Here is a 13,876-nt window from a genome sequence, read left to right on the forward strand (position 1 = left end):
TAGGAAATACCTATCTTTATTTTCATGATTTTTTTATATCTATATTTTTTGCTCTCAATAAGTCCATCTCTCTGTCCCTCAGTTTAAATCTTCCATTTTACCGTCCCCAAACAGAAGAATGCAATGTGAAATCATAGAGATGCTCATCAATTTAAATTGATTAAAAATTTAAGCTATGAAAGACTATTAAAATGTATAATTACCTGGCCTTATGTGATAAAAAAAATAATAATAAATAAAAAATTGTAACACCTTCTTGACTCAATGCTACACAAAGTACATAAAATTTGGCCTAACACATTGAACCAGGTCAATGGGTCAGTCAGAAGATACAAAGTCCGTTGGAGACAAAGAACACAAAAACACACACATTTATAGATATATTTAGATATATCTTCTATTCACTGTTGTAATTTTTTGTAAATGAAGTTGATATAACGAACAGTGAACAATAAATGAATGGAAAGATGAATAAACAGTGAACAATAAATGAATGGAAAGATGAATCACATAAAATGTCGACAATACTATAACAGGAAAAATTATATATATATATATATATACAAATTACAAATATATATACAAATTATATATATATATATACAAATTACAAATGAAATATACTCTTCAATAAAAACCACTTTAGTTGATTATTTCCTTAAATTCTTTGTGAATTTTTAGATTTTTGATTGTAACTCTTATGTTCTCTTAATTGCACCTATTTATTGTAGACTAATAAAGTTGGTTTACATTTTAAGGCTCAATTTTCTGCTTTACTGTGTTTTAAACCATTTGGTTTCAAAAACACAAATTCAAATTAAGATTTCAACCACAAATCCATACACACAATGGATTAACCATTCACAAGTTACCTTAAACAGTGCAAAAATTACATAAACCAGATAACCCTTCTTGTCAGAAAATGTGACAAGATGTGAACTAGGTCACACAATAAATGTTATTTACTGAAGTTCATTTAATGAATCAATTTGATTTCTGGGAAAATTCAGGAAAAAAAAACTGTTCCTCAAAGTTTAAAAGGAATAAAGAAATCTGTCAGCAGAACAGGCGATAAATTGAGAAGAAGATGAAATGTTAAAGGTTCAAACTCAGTCTAACGCAGCTTAACGCATCCAAACCAGGTGCGTAACTCACAGCAGAAAATCCAAATGTCAATGCATACAACAAAACTGGCCAATTCCTCTGAATTAACAGTGTTTTGAAAATATTTTACACCTCGAACAACAGGAATGACTTCATTAACTTCAGCTCGTCACTCCAGATGAACAAGGCCATAAACAGGTATGCTTCTTTACAAATTCCACAACTGATCAGTATTTTAGCTCTAACTAATCTACTTTATCTACTATAATTCTTGTGCAAAAACTAAATTGGCTAAATTGGGGAATAAATTGGCATTCCAGATGAAGCCTCGATTCGAAGTCTTTTCATACTCTGAAAAAAGCAATTGTCTGAATAAATTCTCATGAATGTTTTTCAACCGTTGAAATGGGATTAATTAATTAGGACTTGACATTTACTGCCCCCAGTTGAAGAACTTAGATCCTCCATTAGGTTTTATTGAAAACTGTGTCTAGTGTGAATCAACAAATGGTAATCAGAATCTTTAATTTGGCTGCTATTTGTCTAAATTTCATATTACTTTCACCAGGAATATTTCAATGTCCACTGTAGTGGTGGCACTTTTAGCGCAGATATAATGATTTGTAATAATTATTAAAATTATGAGTCAAGGTCACAATCAGTTTGAAGTCAATACTATAGCCTGTTGTCCCTGTGGCATTTAAAGCTTTCTGGCTTCTACACTATGTTTCTTTTGTTACTAGATTCTCTCTCTGATCTTATATAGAACACATTTCATTACAAAACCATAAGTAAGATGGAGGTCATCAGAATCTAACAAAATGTTTTATTTTTTTTTTTTTTTTTTTTCAGGAACTGACCCAAGTGCACAGGAAGATTTTCTTTTGGTTCACTGTCTTTGGTTTGGTAGTCTCTGGTGGGTTTTATGCAAACACTGAGCGTATATGGTACCAGGGGACATCAGAGCTCCATACAAACCACCTGCTTTTGGCAGCTCACTGAAACCATAAATAAGACTGAGATGAAACGCTAGGAGAAACAAGAGGTTTGGACACATCCTGTCCACACGTGAGAGAGAAGGACTGACACTGAATGAAAGAGTGACAGGAGAAGAGTGCAAAGGGATGAGAGATTGAGCGCGCACCCCCTTTGGGTTTTCCTCAGTGCTCCTGGGAAATGACGGTGGAGGGAGAAAAGAAAAACACATCACATCAATAGCTCTGTCTGGCCGAGAACTTTTTTTAAGGCAGATCTAAGTGGACTAACTTTTGTCTCCGATAGTCTGTCCCATCAGTGAGGCTTCTAATGGAACCGAGAGTCACGCTGGTCCTATAGACATGAATCAACAGTTTGTATGCTACAGCACACTGGCACTAATATATGGCTCACGTTTTGTTTTGTTTTTCCCTGTACCTGCATTCTTGCTTCAAGGCTATTTCTGGCTTTAGAAACAATACGAGTGAGAAGATAAACATATTCACACATTGCGGATAAATCATATGCACTACTAAACACAGGAATTTCAATGCATACTTCTCAGAGCGGGTAATCTTTCATAAAGACAGCATTTCACAAACTCTCTCTCTCTCTTTCATACACATACACAAACCCGCATGCAGAGACCACCACTGCTGTAGCTTATGATGAATGACCTTTTTTTTTTCATATTGTGCACTGATTTTTGGTGAAAATCTCTATGTGATAGATCTAAACATATAGTGCAAACATTACTTGGAGCAGAGAGTACTGTACTTTTATTGGTTTCTGATAACATAGCTTTTTCTATGTGTATATGTAAATTATATGTTAATCAGTGGGTGGGGCTTACTGTTCAGGAGAGAGAGTGGTTATATGGAGGGGTTGGTATTTTTGTGCAGCATTTGAACTGTGAAATATAATTGCAAATCAGGTTTTAATGTATATACATATTTTTTTTTTTTTAATGGGCAAGTTTTAAGAATACATCTTCTATATTTAGAATGCCATGACAGACCAACCAGAATCTAGTTCTATGGAAATCTGGATCTTTCTGTGTACGCTGATTCAGTGCTTCCCTGCTAATGTGTAACTGCAACAGGCAGTTAAATAAAAAGAAGACCTGATGCCGAAAGAGGCTTATCTGGAGGTCATACACATTTCAGGAAGCTTTGATCTTCCCGGCCTCAGGAAGATTTTTGACCTCCCGGTTGCGAGCCAGAAGAGGGAGCAAATGGAATCAGACACGGGCTTGTCAGAGAAGAGAAAATAAGACACAAGGATTACGGGGAGCCACTGAATAGCTTCGGACGGAGAGTTGGGAATTAAAGCATTGATAACAATAGAGAGGTTTATTGGGTGTTATCGCTGTGTGAGTGGCATGTCGATTCACAGGCATTCCAGCAGGATGCCAGCCCTTGTCACTCACATCGAGAGCTCAGTGCACTCACAGGAGCAGAGTAAAACAACTTCAGTCACACTCCATTCTCTTTCGCTTTGTCTCACTTCCGCCCAGGGTTCACCTGGGTCAATCCTCAGTTGTAATACCTTTCTCTTTTTTCATCCCTGTCACAGATTGCTGCCGAGCTGCGGTGCGCAGAGGTGTGGAGATGTTCTCACATCTCTTTGATAAAGGGCAGCGCAGAACATTTAGCACGGCAGAGCTACACGCTGCTCCAGATAGCACACTGTTGCCTGAGGAGGAATCAGTCAGAGGGGTTACTTAAAGATCCTTACACCTCAATTGATAAGAAATGATGGGACGTGATGTTTTACCAAAGTGCTCATCACCAGACTCGGATTGGATTTTATTTGCTAGCTCCATCTGTATGCAGAGAAAAAAAAAAGAATAAAAAAATCACGAACTCACACATCTTGCCAGAACTATTCAGGGATTCAAGAGTTCAGACAATAACAGGTTTTATCAGATCTACCCAGCTGTTATTAAGAATAGCCTTAAAGAGTGCTTGAACAGATTTTCGAGGCGAAAAAAAAAAACACACAGACACACAAGTAAAAATTACAAAGCAGGTGCGAACATACAAAAAGTTAAAAGTTCAACCAAGCAAAACTTTCTCGTGTTTGGCAGTTGTATGAAATTGACATTGTGGTTTTACAACTGTTTTATTGTTTTAATGTTAAGTCTATAATTATGGATCTAAAATTACACAACTGTCAATTTGTTTGTCATTTAGACTACTATGAAGAAATGAATCTTTCTCAGGCAAAAAAAAAAAGGTTCTATAGCAGTGCTTAAATTTACATATACTTTAAACTGTTTACAGTTACAGTTACAACTATACTCATTTATTATTTTATATGTATATTTTCCATATTTTGTTTTCTTTGTTTGCCATTGTACAAACACAGCTGTCATAATTTTTACTTTTATGGGCAATGTATAAAGTGCACAGTAATGGCATGTCATTTGTAGCATTTAAGTTCAACATCATGCATGTAGGACTTTTCTTCACTAATCATCACATGGCAACAAAGCCAATCATAAAGAAACTGAAAAGCATGCAGAAAAGGACAGAATGTAATCTAACCAGACCAAACCACTGTCCTCTCCTTTCATCCACTGTCTTTCAACTGGACCACAGAGGCCATCCGATCCCCGGCCACAGCAAATTAAGGCAACCACTGGGGTGACCATAGGCCCAAGCATTGCATCCAATGAAGAGATGTGGATTTCTTCCATAGCGACTAATGAGGAGACAAGGGGGCATGTCTCAGGGAGAAGCTTTATTTTATTTTAAGTCATGTTTCTTCTCACAATAGGATAGGAATTGACCAGTCAGCCTTTTAGTTGCACTTCAATATATATATATATATATATATATATATATATATATATATATATAATAAAAACAAGAATAGATAATAAGTATTAGTGTATTGTTTTCCAAAGAAATATCTTTTTTTAATATTGAGAAATGTATTTTATTTTATTAAAATGTTGGTTTACCATCTGAGTGTCCATGTTGTCACTCTCGTTGAGTGACACCTAAAAAATATACTAGTTTTAGTCAGAGTAAAAAAAATGGATGAGAAAGGTAACACGTGGATAAAAAGACAAACCTGACCCAATAGGTAGATGGAAAGATAAGGATCAGCATGTACAGGGATGAAAAAGAAAGAGGAATATATGCAGAAATCTTTCCAGACACATTTCCTCTAAGCTTCATTGTAAGATAAGCTGTTCTTTTCTCTGAAACATGTGCAAAGCTACTGTATTTCTGAAGAGAGAGGGGGAAAATTGCATAAAGAATGAGGGGAAGAGAAAAAAAGCATGATAGATGTAGTCGTGTCTGCAATATAAAATATGAAAATCAAAAAGCCTAATCATACATTATGCAAAATACATAAAAAAAGAGTATTGTGAAGACTCACGTTGCTTTTGGGAGGGTCAGGAGAGGATTATGGAGTCTCATTGCCAACTGCCAGTGACTAAATATAAATGTTGCAAAGACAGAATTATGGAAAATCATGCCGTTTGATGACCATTTTGAAGGTTGATGAGCTCCTAATAATATTTTCAAAGACACACATGCCTTTCCAAGCTCATTGTAACTTCCTGACTTCCTTTGCAACAGTGCCTCTTAGTGCCTCTCAACTTGGTCTATACGGTCAGCCTTACATTGCTGGTATAATCTCCAAGGAATGCGACTGTAATGGCAAGAGCAATCACATAAATTATGGATGCCCTGTAAAGCTGTTCTTCCACTGAGTCTGTCAGTTCAGATGACAAATGTGGCACAATCAATCACGTGCCAGAATTTTCTTTCTCATAGGTTGTGCTTGGCTGCCATCAAGTGGTCTGTTGGGTCACTGTCGGATTCATTTTGCCTCATTAAAACCATAACGTGTGCATCTAAAGATGTGGGTTTGTTTTCGATGAGCCATTTGACACGATTAGTCACTTAGCTATCCCCTCTAACCCTCCTCCTTTGTTTTTTCCTGTCTCTTCCATCATCCTGCAAAAACAATCATTCGTCTTTCAAGCCTTGGCCCTCAAAGCTAACATCTCGTTCCTGGGCAACACTCCATCTTTCCCTTGGTAAAACAGCTACATCAGGGTTGGATTCAGGCTACCTCATCAGTTTGTTTTGTGTGTGTGTGTGTGTGTGTGTGTGTGTGTGTGTGTGTGTGTGTGTGTGTGTGTGTGTGTGTGTGTGTGTGTGTGTGTGTGTGTGTGTGTGTGTGTGTGTGTGTGCGTGCGTGCGTGTGTGTGTGTGTGTGTGTGTGTTTGTGTGTTGTTTCTCACCAAAATGAATCACGCTAAACTCATAACTGTCAGAGTAGTCAGAGAAACTCATAAAATGGTAATCTGATCTCTAGGAATATGGAGAACTGATGAATGTGAGTCACAGGGTGCCGCTTAGAGTGTTATTTTATCTCCCCTACATGCAAATATAGATTGCTGGAGGAAAAATATCTGAAATGTATGTTTGGATACCTGTCGACCTATTTTAGTGATGAAATGAAATTTATGACTTAAAGCAAAGGTGTTCTACAAGAGGTACACAGCAGTACGGCTGGTCCACTAATTATTGTTCTCAAACTAGTAATGCTAAATTAAGAACTTGAGTTCAGCTAAACATTTACTTTTCTCCGACATTAAAACTCAGAGTAAAATTTAAATGTATAAGTACATTTCAAAACTTTGGGTTCAGTAAGATGCATGTATTGATTTATATATAAATATATATATATATATATATATAAATATTTCATTCAGCAACGATGAATTTAATTGACATTAAATAGATTTATAATGTTCCTTCAAAAAAATATATATATTAAGGACAACTTTTTTTTCTTGAGCATCAAATCAGTATATTACAAGGATTTCTGAATTGATTTCTGAAGATTGGAGTAATGGCTGCTTTGCCATCACAGGAATAAATTAATTTGCACTTTTTTTAATAGTTTGGCTGGTCCTGTGACTTATAGTCAGGTGCGACTTATTTATCAAAATTAATTTGACATGAACCAAGAGAAAACATTACCGTCTCCAGCCGCGAGAGGTCACTCTATGCTGCCAGAGATGCTGCTCAGTGCTCCTGTAGTCTACACTGAGCAGCATAGAGCGCCCTCTCGCGGCTCTAGATGGTAATGTTTTCTCTTGGTTCTTGCTTCTAAATAAATGCGACTTATAGTCCAGTGCGACATATATATTTTTTTCCTCGTCATGACGTATTTTTGGACTGATGCGACTTATACTAAGGTGTGACTTATAGTCCGAAAAATACGTAAATTAAAATAAAAAAATTATTACTTTAAATATCATTAGTAATTCACAATATTACAGTTGTTTTTTTTTTGTTGTTGTTTTTTTTTATCAAACTTGTTAAGAATAAGAATAGGCTATTTGTAAAATTCTTACAAACCCCAAACTTTTGAATGATAGTTTATCTCTGTACATCAGATTTTTTTATTGTAATGGCTTTTTACCATAAGCATTATGCAAATACATTAATATTGGATTAACAGCATGTTATTTAAGCCAGGTTTATAATGAACCATCTCTCTATACGCTAAGGAGTCTTAGCCCATTAAAATGTTTAAGAGTCCTGTACAATAAATGGCTGAAATAATTAATCTTTATCAGTGGATGTGTAAACCACTGAAATTGTTTAATTGGGTTTGCTTTATAATGTAGATAAACATCACTTCGAGTCCAGAACAGAGAGTTTGTATAGTGTATTTAAGATACACTATGAATCAAAAAAAGAACCTTACTCTGGTTATTGCTTAAATAACAATGTGACTCATGATCAGATGACTACAGCCCACACCTGCCCACACTGCCTCTCTTTTAGCTGACGGGTTGTCTCGTCTCTCCGGTGCCACTTGTCATGAATTGGTCTGGAGAACAGCTGAGCCTTCAGACACTGGGCATATAACAAGAAGCAAAGAAAATTAAGCATTCAAGTGACAGAAACCGGACCACTCAAGCAACAATACCAAAACCAAAAGCAGATGTCACATTCGGAATACAGCTCTATTTCAGTAAGCCCTGGAAGCTGTTGTTGATTTTTGGCTCTCAATCAAATCTCAAAACATAATGTGAAAGAGATCTGCAAAGATGGATTGGGGGTTTTTGTTTGCCGTTTTTTTTTTTCTTGTCTCAATTTTTCCAGCTGGGGACTCTTAAAAGATCTCTCATGAATGCCAAATAGATGGGCGCTCCTTGGAAAAGTGGTGTCCTTGTAAACAGATGCAGCACTTATGAGGCCTGGGCCAGGGAAGCGCAAAACGAGAAGTAACATGTCATTATGCAAAAGATGTCTCCTTAGGCTTTGAGCCTCCCCTCTCCTCCGGCTGCCAGCCGCTTAGTGTCTGTTCTCTTGTGTCTCTAGCTTTCTCTCTCTCTTTCCTTCAAACTTTTTCTCTTATATCAGTGCCTTAAGTTCAGGGATGTTAGCTTCAGCTGTGTCCTTTTAATTTTACTGGCTGCAAATTATTTTGAGAAGTGGCTGCCTTTCATCTCACTCACTCTAAAATGCCCTTTTGACTGAGAAGCGAATAGAAAACCTATCAAAGCATATCAATTAAATATATTCTTTTATACATTCACAACTCAAAGGCCATATCATGCCTAAATAAAAATTAACTGTGCATAGTATGTCAACCTACGCAGATGGTAGGCAAAAGAACACCTGATGTGGAAATATTTACTACCCTCTATTTACTGTAGAAGGTATAGTCATGACCCTGATTCATGTAGTTAATGCCCCTTGCAGTTTTTCTTTTTATGTGGTACTTTATGTGGTATTTTTACTTGATATGCAGACTACAGGTATAAAATCTCTACTTTAAAAAAACTGACTTTTAATTTACTGTATTTCATGTATATTGATGAACAATAACTGTCACTCACTCGACAGTAACTGAAAACTGTTCAATTGATCAATTTCAACAAAACTGTAAATCATAAATATGTCTTCTGGATAAATTTGAAGAAATTTGGCATTACTCATCAATGGATCTTCTACAGTGACTGGGTGTCGTCAGAATGAGAATCCAATTTGTATTATGGATTTTAAACTATATTTTTTGCCAGAAGTTACAGATAAAAATTTTAATGGCTTAACAATGGGTTTGTTTCTTTATTTGTTTGTTTGTTTGTTTGTTTTTAAAAGCATGCAACTTTTTACATCACGAGATGTTGTTTATCGGCTGTTTGAACTCTCATTCACTGCTGACGGCACCCATTCACTGCAGAGGATCCATTACTGATACAATTTTGTCCAAATCTGTTCACATGAAGAAACACTAATCTATATTTTGGATGGCCTAAGTTTACAGCAAATTTTCATTTTTAGGTGTACTATTGCTTTTAAGACTATACTATTTAAATATAATTTACCTTAGCAGCCTATGTAAGAAAATATATTTGTAATACAAACAACAATAAAATAATAATAATAATTATTGTTATTATAATAATAATAATAATAATAATAATAATAATAATAATAATAATAATAATAATAATAATAATAATGCTTTGATACCGTTTAATTGCTATGCTTTTAAACATATACAAATTAAAAATCTTATATAACTGATGTAAATCTAGCAAACAAAATCAGCCTTCAGATTTCAGCCTTGACTTGGTGAAATGTTTTAGCTCCTCTGAAATCTGTTGCATTACAAAATGTATTCTGTAAATAAAATAGCATTTTGTTTCCTTTAAAACTGTAATGTCCACAAATAATGTAGAAAGCAAATGCTACTTTGGAACAGGAAAAGTTTGAGCTTATTAAAATGTCTGGTATTGTAACAATTATCTCAAAGAGCCAAGGTGTTTAGGATTACAGAATTACTTGCCAATGACTCCTCTGTGAGGCTGTAGTAAGAACTAAACAGAGCTTGTGCAAACATTGCAATGCATTATTTATTGATGTGTACATTACAGAACACACTGCAAGAGCTTTGGTCCTGTGGGAATAGTGTGGCCAAGCATACAAATACTCATACAATAGCTGTATATATCTTCTCTCTTTTTCTGTCTCCGTTTTCTATTCTTTTTTTTTTCTTTGTCCCTCCACGGGGACCAAGCGTATGCCCATTTGTTGGTGGGACAATACAAGCTACAAAGACTACAGAATTTAAAAGGAGCGGAAATAATAACAAATAAAGGCAAAGCTCTCGGACAGGACCTGTGCATTGATGAGTAATTCTTGGTCAAAAAGACAAAATGCAAACATGCCAAAGCATCGCATATGATTTTTTTGACCATCACGGATATTTTTGACTGTCATTCAAATTTCATTCAAATTTAAAATCAATCATTTTATTTACATCTAAGGTACCTTGAGCAACCAGCAAAAAGTTGTCCAGTCCTACAGAGCATGGAATGCACTCTCACTTCCTCCATTACCGTTGTCTCCACCTGCCCCAAAATCAGGTAGCAGCAAGTGATTTGCTCAGCTAAGAAATTCACCAAGATTTATTTTCCTCTCAAAGTCACCTTCTGGCAAAAAAACAAGCTGTACTGTACACTATAAAAGGGAGGAAAAATATAACGGAGTTAATTGACTAAACCCACAATGGCTGCTATATTACACCAAACTCACTAAGAAGACTTGAAGAAGCATGTTACTCTGTAGTTGTTCAAAAATGTCCGTTTTTTATGACATTTGGGTCAAGCTGTCCTTAATAAGGTGGGTAGGCTGACCTTTAGCCATAAATATAGTACACTCATATGTTCATATTATCCATGTAAAACCATTGCAAATATCATATTGTTCAATAAACAATCAGTCTATATAGAGGAACTTACATTTTAAAGACCATATTCACAGTTACTTTGTCTGTTTTTGTCTTTCCAACAGATAAATTCCAAATAAAGGCACAGAAGACTTAACGCGTCTCTAACCAACGCAAATTAGTGGTGTTTCATGCTGAATGAATCTGTGTTTTTGAACGAACAATTTTAGTTAATAATTTTTACTACTAAGACAATGGCTAAATGTGGAATAGCATAGTCTACTATCATAGTATTATTTTTTTCTGCCTTGTAAAAATATGTCAGAATAATAAATACATTTATGGCAATGTGTTTTCTGAATTTTGCCAGTCACTTTGTTTCTAAATCAAGTAGTTTTAAACGAATCGTCTGAGAGAATGATTCAATCACCAGATTCTGGCTTGGCAATGTAACTTCCAGAAAGTTTCACTGAAATATCCCCACTACTCGATAGAATAAAAATAAATAATAAATCATAAAAGCAAAACAAAAATCAAATTAAAATAAGATTAAGATCTAAATAAACTAAAGATAAATAAATACAACTAAAGTGCAGTGAGTAGAAAGAAAAAAATTAACATATTTTGAACTAAATATTTTTTGCAAATTTATTTTTCATAGCATAAATTGGGTCCCCATATATGAAAATATATGCCTTTTATGTCTTGGAATGGGGGTCGCTTGGAAGAGGATGATATTTGGGGACCGTGACATCTAAAATATTCAAAAGCTTTGTCCTGTTGAGCATAACCTGCATATGCTGATTAGGTATGTTTTGAAGCATGGTTGGAGCTGGTTTAAGCTGGTCCTTAGTTGGTCATGAGCTGGTTTAAGATGGTGTAATCTCAGGACCACTTTAAACCAGCTCAGTAGGATTGACCCTCATCCATAATATTATTTTATTTTTATGTTGATTGGTTTGCTTTATTCAATGCTATTTCCAATCTGTGATATTTCTGAACAGTATGCAGTAACATGGCACTGTCATTTTTAAGACACCAGTAATCTCAAGTTTGCATGATTCTCTTCTTGATGTCATTCATATTAAAGGACAAGCCCCCGTCAGAGAGTGGAAAGCAGAGAGATTGATTCTCATCTTGTGTTTATTTTGTTTGTCTCAGAGGATTCTAAATAATGTGTCTCAACCCGTCCACCTTACTGTGTCACCAGGCCAAAATCCCACAGCTGCCACTCCTCATCGTCTCCTCTCATTCTCATCAAATGGAACTTGTCTCAGCATCCAGACCCAGACATCTCTGGCTTTCATTTATAATTGGTTTTAAGCAGTTGGTCAAATGAAGTGAGATGTTACATTTCAACAGGCTGACTGGCTGTCTTGTGAGATGGGGAAAAGGGTTTTGTCTGAGCATGCAGATTGATGATACGTTTACATGATGTTCATTGGCAGATGCAGTAATGTTGTAATCAATTATCGCTCGCTTGAGCTGTGGATTGAAGTCTTCACACAGGCACGAGAAATGTGTCCCTATTTCTCAAGATGATTATTTTAGCAGTGTTCCAATCACGTTTCTCAATCTGTAAATAAATTTGGTGCAAGACTTGATTTGGTCCCAGACAGGAGCATTTCATTTACTTACATTTCAGCATGCTAGAAATATAATAAAACAAGCAACACTTAGCTAAGTGCTAAAGCATGCAATTAATGCAGTGAAACAGGATGTTGCTGTAACTCAGGCATGCAGTTTCCAATCTGCCCCAAATTTAAAAGGTTTGATAAGAGTCCTGTCCTGAACACATCTACATGCATGTATTCGGTTACAGACATAGCTAGGGGTGCAAAGATTTGCTTGTTTCATCGATACATTGATTACAAACCCTGAAGATGCATATGCATCGATCTTGAAACATAATGTTTTAATTGTGAATCACAGTAATCGATTTAAAATGCTAAGAAATCAAATTCTTAAAAAGTTAATTTTTTCTGTGCTCATTCCATAAAAGAAAAGAACAACAAATAAGCCGGAGGATGATAGATGAAAATCTGGCAAATTCCTGTTCATTTCTTTGATAGCATTAATCTTTAAAGGTGCTTTTCTCATTTTCCTATATGATTGCCAGTGTTATTATTGATGTTATGAGGTGACCTCTCCTCAGGCTGTGTTCAGCTTTCTGTGTCTCTCCACATTTGTAGCAGGCAGTTTTATCAGGGTCCCAGCTATGCACTTCATGTCTGAGTTAACTTGCTCAAAGTCCTGAGCCAATTTATGAAAAATTCCTAGTTACAGCTCTCTATGGTTTTACACCAGATTTCACTCAGTTTTCATCATACTCCAGATTTTAGGGGATTGTAATTGTCGAAAGGATTGAAATGATTTGATAGGGAAGATTAGTGGACAGTGTCAGTCAGCTGCTTGAACTCAATCATTTATGTGCACAATGTAATCATATTTTCACCCCAGAGTAAATGTGACTGGTGCTACACACATGCCATCATAAGCTAGTAAGATTTCCCTGATTGTTATCGCACATTTTGGAGAAGATTGCATGCTCTGTCATATAGACAGACCTGGCATTGCAAATATTAAACCTACAATGTCTGGATGTCTGTCTACTTTTAATCAATAATTCTCTGTTCGTACACTGGTATTTCTTCCTTTTCAGTTGCTAATACTTAAGGAGTTGGCCTATCAATAACGTTCAAAACACTGAATGAATGGGTTAATTTTAAATTATCGTTCATTTAGATCAATAAATACTGTATATATATATATATATATATATATATATATATATATATATATATATATATATATATATATATATATATATATATATATATATATGTATATATATATATATACACTAGATTATTATATGCTTTATTGTCCTTTTGTAAAGTTTGTATTGTGTTTGACCAAGAAGCATATGCCCAAGCCTACTAAAAAATCTAAGTGACTTTTTTATAGATTTTTCTAGTTTAAGAATTTGTTAAACATTTCCTGATAATCAAATCACATGTCTTGTGGGGTTTATGATAAAAACAGCAGCATTACTAACAGCAGCAAAGTCTAAACT

Source organism: Carassius carassius, chromosome 29 (assembly GCF_963082965.1).
Source record: "Carassius carassius chromosome 29, fCarCar2.1, whole genome shotgun sequence".
Taxonomy (NCBI): Eukaryota; Metazoa; Chordata; class Actinopteri; order Cypriniformes; family Cyprinidae; genus Carassius; species Carassius carassius.